This window comes from Arachis hypogaea, chromosome 2, assembly GCF_003086295.3.
Source record: "Arachis hypogaea cultivar Tifrunner chromosome 2, arahy.Tifrunner.gnm2.J5K5, whole genome shotgun sequence".
NCBI lineage: Eukaryota > Viridiplantae > Streptophyta > Magnoliopsida > Fabales > Fabaceae > Arachis > Arachis hypogaea.
This window is the reverse complement of record NC_092037.1, coordinates 54,515,909-54,523,453: the sequence shown is the minus strand read 5'-3', so window position 1 is coordinate 54,523,453 and position 7,545 is coordinate 54,515,909.

The window sequence follows — 7,545 nt, the reverse complement described above, 5'->3', positions numbered from 1 at the left end:
ATCATTTCCCTTGTCATATGACTAATGGATAAAGTCAAAAGGACTCTGGGGTATATGCTAACCCATTAAGCTGAAGAGAGTAGCATCTTACACCATCAAAGCAAGCAGCTTTGAACTAAATCCTCAACTCATTATCATAGTGCAGCAAAATTGCCAGTATTCCGGTCTTCCACAGGAAGAACCCACTGAGTTTCTGGCACAGTTTTTACAAATTGCTGACACAGTACATGATAAAGAGGTAGATCAGGATGTCTACAGACTATTACTGTTTCCATTTGCTGTAAAAGATCAAGCTAAAAGGTGGTTGAATAACCAACCTACAGCAAGCATAAAGACATGGAAACAGTTGTCAGACAAATTCCTGAATCATTTTTACCCTCCAAAAAGGATGACACAGTTAAGACTGGACATCCAAGGCTTTAAACAGAGGATAATGAATCCCTTTATAATGCCTGGGAGAGGTATAGAGGTATGCTAAGGAAATGTCCCTCTGAAATGTTTTCAGAGTGGGTACAGTTAGACATTTTCTACTATGGGCTTACAGAAAAAGCTCAGATGTCTTTAGACCACTCAGCTGGTGGATTATACACATGAGGAAGAAAATTGAAGAAGCTCAAGAGCTCATAGACACTGTGCTAGAAACCAATATTTGTACTCTAGCAATGAGTTCTCTCCAAAAGAGGAAGTCATGGCTGTAGTCACTGACCTAGTCCTCAAGAACAGATAACTGAGCTTAATCAACAATTGCTCCTAATGACAGAATAGTTAGCAGACTTTAAAGAGATGCTCCATGAAACTAAAGTTGCTAACAAGAGCATAGAACTGCAGTTAAATCAAGCAAAACAGCAAATATCTAAACAGATAACAGAGGAATGTCAAGCAGTTCAATTGAGGAGTGGGAAGACCCTGAATAACACTGCTCAAAAGAGTAAAAAGCCAAACAAGGAACAATTGACAGAGGACAACCAAACCACTGTTCAAAATCCCTCTGGACAGTAAGAGCCAGAGGAATGTCATTGGCGTTCAACGCCAGAAAAAGGAACTGCGTTAAACGCCATTCCTTGCCCAGTTCTGGCGTTCAACGCCAGAAAAGGGGAAAAGTGGCGTAAACGCCAATTTCCACCCAATCCTGGCGTCAGACGCCTGGGGAGAATCAGACACCTGAGAGTGCTGACAGTAATCCCTCTAACAAGGCTTCTTCAACCACTTCTGTAAGGAATAAACCTGCAGCATCTAAGGTTGAAGAATATAAAGCCAAGATGCCTTATCCTCAAAAACTCCGCCAAGCGGAACAGGATAAGCAATTTGCCCGCTTTGCAGACTATCTAAGGACTCTTGAAATAAAGATTCCGTTTGCAGAGGCACTTGAGCAAATACCTTCTTATGCTAAGTTCATGAAAGAAATCTTAAGCATAAGAAGGATTGGAGAGAAACTGAAAAAGTGTTTCTCACTGAAGAATGCAGTGCAGTCATATTAAAAAGCTTACCAGAAAAGCTTCAAGATCCAGGAAGCTTTATGATACCATGCACATTAGAAGGTGCTGCACCAAGACAGCCCTATGTGATCTTGGAGCAAGCATCAATCTAATACCTGCATCACTATCAGAAAGCTTGGGTTGACTGGAGAAGTCAAACCAACCCGGATATGCCTCCAACTTGCTGATGGCTCCATTAAATACCCATCAGGCATAATTGAGGACATGATTGTCAAAGTTGGGCCATTTGCCTTTCCAACTGACTTTGTGGTGCTGGAAATGGAGGAGCACAAAGTGCAACTCTCATTCTAGGAAGACCTTTCCTAGCAACTGGACGAACTCTCATTGATGTACAGAAAGGGGAAGTCACCTTGAGAGTCAATGAGGATGAGTTCAAGTTGAATGCTGTAAAAGCTATGCAGCATCCAGATACACCAAATGACTGCATGGGCGCTGACATTATTGACTCTCTGGTAGAAGAGATCAATATGGCTGAGAGCCTAGAATCAGAGCTTGAGGACATCTTCAAGATGCTCAATCTGATCAAGAAGAACTAGAGGAGGCAAAGGAATTTTCGAAAATTCCTCAGGAGGAGGATAAGCCTCCCAGCCTGAACTCAAACCACTACCACCATCCCTGAAATATGCATTTCTGGGAGAGGGTGACACTTTTCCAGTGATTATAAGCTCTGCTTTAAATTCACAGGAAGAGGAAGCACTGATTCATGTGCTAAGGACACACAAGACAGCTCTTGGGTGGTCCATAAGTGATCTCAAGGGTATTAGCCCAGCTAGATGCATGCACAAGATCCTGTGGAGGATAATGCCAAACCAGTGGTCCAACCACAGAGGAGGCTAAATCCTGCCATGAAGGAGGTGGTGCAGAAAGAGGTCACTAAATTACTAGAGGCTGGGATTATTTATCCTATTTCTGATAGCCCCTGGGTGAGCCCTGTCCAAGTTGTTCCCAAAAGGGAACAGTGGTTCATAATGAAAAAATGAACTGGTTCCTACAAGGACAGTCACAGGGTGGCGCATGTGTATTGATTACAGAAGGCTCAATACAGCCACCAGAAAGGATCATTTTCCTTTACCATTCATAGACCAAATGCTAGAAAGACTAGCTGGCCATGATTATTACTGCTTTTTGGATGGCTATTCAGGCTACAACCAAATTGCAGTAGATCCTCAGGACCAAGAGAAAACAGCATTCACTTGCCCTTCTGGCGTGTTTGCCTATAGGAGGATGCCTTTTGGTCTGTGCAATGCACCTGCAACCTTTCAGAGGTGCATGCTCTCTATCTTCTCAGATATGGTAGAGAAATTTCTGGAAGTCTTCATGGATGACTTTTCAGTATATGGAGACTCATTCAGCTCCTGTCTTAATCACCTAGCCCTTGTCTTGAAAAGGTGCCAAGAGACTAACCTGGTTTTAAACTGGGAGAAATGTCACTTTATGGTGACTGAAGGAATTGTTCTTGGGCACAAAATTTCAAACAAGGGAATAGAGGTGGATAAGGCAAAGGTAGAGGTAATTGAAAAATTACCACCACCTGCCAATGTTAAGGCAATCAGAAGCTTTCTGGGGCATGCAGGGTTCTACAGAAGGTTTATAAAGGATTTTTCAAAAATTGCAAAACCTCTGAGTAACCTGTTAGCTGCTGACACACCATTTGTGTTTGACACACAGTGTCTGCAGGCATTTGAGACCCTGAAAGCTAAGCTGGTCACAGCACCAGTCATCTCTGCACCAGATTGGACATTGCCATTTGAACTAATGTGTGATGCCAGTGACCATGCCATTGGTGCAGTGTTGGGACAGAGGCATAACAAGCTTCTGCACGTCATTTATTATGCCAGCCGTGTTCTAAATGACGCACAGAAGAACTACACAACCACAGAAAAAGAGTTACTTGCAGTGGTTTATGCCATTGACAAGTTTAGATCCTATCTAGTGGGATCCAAAGTGGTTGTGTACACTGACCATGCTGCTCTTAAATATCTACTCACAAAGCAAGATTCAAAACCCAGGCTCATCAGATGGGTGTTGCTTCTGCAAGAGTTTGATATAGAAATAAGAGACAGAAAAGGGACAGAGAACCAAGTAGCTGATCATCTGTCCCGAATAGAACCAGTAGCTGGGGCGTCCCTCCCTTCTACTGAGATTTCTGAGACTTTCCCAGATGAGTAACTATTTGCCATTCAGGAAGCTCCATGGTTTGCAGATATTGCAAATTTTAAAGCTGTGAGGTTCATTCCCAAAGAGTACAGCTACGTGCAGAGAAAGAAATTAATTTCAGATGCCAAGTACTACCTCTGGGATGAACCATATCTCTTTAAGAGATGTGCTGACGGAGTGATCCGCAGGTGTGTACCCAGAGAAGAAGCACAAAGGATCCTATGGCACTGCCATGGATCACAGTATGGAGGACATTTTGGAAGTGAGCGAACAGCCACTAAAGTCCTCCAATGTGGCTTCTACTGGCCTACTCTCTATAAAGATTCCCGAGAGTTTGTGCGAAACTGTGACAGTTGCCAAAGAGCTGGTAACCTGCCTCATGGATATGCCATGCCTCAACAAGGGATATTAGAGATAGAATTGTTTGATGTATGGGGAATTGACTTCATGGGGCCATTCCCACCATCATACTCAAACACTTACATTCTGGTGGCAGTGGACTATGTATCTAAGTGGGTAGAAGCGATTGCTACACCCACTAATGATACCAAGACCGTACTGAAATTCCTCCAGAAAAACATTTTCAGCAGGTTTGGTGTTCCCAGAGTGCTAATCAGTGACGGATGCACTCATTTCTGCAATAAACAGCTACACCTTGCTATGGTTAGATATGGAATTAGCCACAAAGTGGCAACTCCGTATCATCCACAGACAAATGGGCAAGCTGAAGTTTCTAACAGAGAACTAAAAAGAATCCTGGAACGGACTATAATGGCCCGAAGAAAGGATTGGGCAAAGAGCTTGGATGATGCTCTGTGGGCATACAGAACAGCATTCAAGACTCCTATAGGAACCTCTCCATACCAATTGGTGTATGGCAAGGCCTGTCATTTGCCTGTGGAACTGGAACATAAAGCCTACTGGGCAACCAGATTCCTAAACATGGATGCACAGTTAGCTGGTGAAAAAAGATTGCTCCAGTTAAATGAGCTAGAGGAGTTCAGACTCAATGCCTTTGAAAATGCAAAAATTTATAAGGAAAAGGCAAAGAAATGGCATGACAAGAAGTTGTCAACCAGAGTCTTTGAGCCAGGACAAAAAGTTCTGCTCTTCAACTCTAGGCTCAGACTATTTCCAGGAAAACTCAAATCCCGTTGGAGGGGTCCGTATGTGATTACAGGAGTGTCACCATATGGATATGTTGAGCTTCAGGATATTGATTCTGACAAGAAGTTCATTGTTAATGGACAGAGAATCAAGCATTATCTTGAAGGAAATTTTGAGCAGGAATGCTCAAAACTGAGGCTTGAGTGATTCTCAGTGAGAGTCCAGCTAAAGACAGTAAAGAAGCGCTTGCTGGGAGGCAACCCAGTCATTAGGAGGTTGTATGAATTGCTCTTACAGAGGCAAATATCAAAAATGAAGGAATTCACAGAGTTACAGAAGGATTCAGCTCAAAAAGCAGAGAAAATGGGCTTACTGGCGAAAAAACGCCAGTAAGGTGCATTTTGGGCGTTAAACGCCAGAATGGGTACCATTCTCGGCGTTTAACGCCAGGAATGGTGCCATTTTGGGCGTTAAACGCCAGAATGGGCACCATTCTGGGCGTTTAACGCCAGGTGTGCAGCATCCTGGGCGTTTTGAAAAACGCCCAGTGATAAAGGCTTTCTAGCGTTTAACGCCAGCCAGGGCACCTGGCTGGGCGTTAAACGCCCAAAAGGGGTGCCAATTGGGCGTTAAACGCCAGAATGGGTGCCATTCTGGGCGTTTAACGCCAGAAAGGTGGGGGGACCACATTTTTGTTTTCAACTCAAATTTTTTCAAACTTTCCTCTTTTTACCCATACTCTTCTACATAAATACACTTCAACCTTTCATCATTCACTTTCAAATCTTCACAAATCAAAACTATTCTTCAAATCTATTTCAAATTAATCCCAAATCTTCTTCAAAAATTCACCCTTTTCTCAATTTCTTTCCATATCTTCTCAAATCTCATTTCAAATCTCTCTTTTTTTCGAAAAAAAAACTCTCCCCCCTCACCTTATAAATTCGTGTTTGGCTTCCTCTTTCCACCACACCATTCGAATTTCCTCTTCCTCTCTCTCTCTTCTCTTCTTTCTTCTCTTTTTGCTTGAGGACAAGCAAAACCTCTAAGTTTGGTGTGCTTTTCCGTGATCACTAAGCCAAGATTCATCAAGATCATGGCTCCTAAGGGAAAACAAACCAACTCAAGAGGAAAGAAAGAGACTAATCCAAAGAATCTTTGGAATCAAGAGAAGTTCTTAACCAAAGAACATGAAGACCATTATCACAAAATAATGGGTCCGAGGTCAGTGATCCCGGAAGTTAAATTTGATCTGAAAGAAGATGAATATCCGGAGATCCAAGAGCAAATTTGAAACAGAGGATGGGAAGTTCTGACCAATCCTGAAATAAAGGTTGGAAGGAACATGGTTCAGGAATTCTACTCTAATCTGTGGCTAACAGATAAGCAGAGAATGACTGGAACTGCTTACCATACCTACAGAACCATGGTCAGAGGGAAAGTTATGTACTTCCATCTGGACAAAATAAGAGAAATCTTCAAACTACCTCAACTGTAAGATGATCCTGATTCCTTCAATAGGAGGATGGTGAGAGTAGATAAAGGGTTGGATCAAGTTCTAGAGGACATATGCCTCCCTGGAACTAAGTGGATAACCAATTCAAAGGGTGTCCCAAACCAACTCAAGAGGGGAGACCTCAAACCAATTGCAAGAGGTTGGCTAGACTTTATTGGGCGTTCCATATTGCCCACTAGCAACCGTTCTGAGGTCACCATCAAGAGGGCAGTGATGATTCATTGCATTATGCTTGGAAAAGAAGTGGAGGTTCATCATGTGATTGCTTGTGAGATCTACACAATTGCAAATAAGAATTCCACTGAAGCCAAACTGGCTTACCCAAGCTTGATCTCCTTGCTCTGTAAAGAGGCTGGGGTGAAGATGGGAGTAGATGAGTTCATACCCATTGAACACCCAATCACCAAGAAGTCAATGGAAGGACAAGTGCAAGACAACTCTATCAAGAGGAGGGCGCAGGAATTCCTCCCTGAATTCCCAAGAATTGACTACTGGACCAGCCTAGAAGCATCTATCTCCAAGCTGCAAGAGACTATGGAGCAACTGAAGGAAGAACAGCAGAATCAGAACTGCATGCTCTGCAAATTGATAAAGGAACAAGAGAAGCAGGGGCGTGAACTCCAAGAATTGAAACGCCAAAAGTTCTCCTCTCAAGCTGAGGGAGCATCCACTTCTCAAAATCAAGGTTGTTGAGTCCTAACTCTGTGAAAACCTCTATCATTAGGAGCCTATGTTTGCGTTTTTTTTATTTTGTTTTTATTCTTCGTTTTTTTAGTTTCATTTTATATCTATTTTTTGAGTCTTGTTTTAATTCATAATTAATAAAATTGAGATTTTATGCCTTAAAGATATGAATGTCCTATGAATCCATCACCTCTCTTAAATGAAAAATGCTTTAATCACAAAAGAACAAGAAGTACAGGGTTTCAAAATTTATCATTGAAACTAGTTGAATTAGTTTGATGTGGTGACAATACTTTTTGCTCTCTGAATGAATGCTTGAACAGTGCATATATCTCTTGAATTTGTTGTTTTGAGAATGTTAAAAAAATTGTTGGCTCTTGAAAGAATGAGGAGAAAGAGAACTGTTATTGAGGATCTAAAAAATTATTAGAGTGATTCTTGAAGCAAGAAAAAGCAATAAAAAAAAATCGAAAAAAAAAAGAGAAAAAAAAAGAGAAAGAAAAAGAAAGAGAAAGAAATAAAGTTGTAATCCAAGGCAACAAGAGTGTGCTTAAGAACCTTGGACACCTCTAATTGGGGACTTTA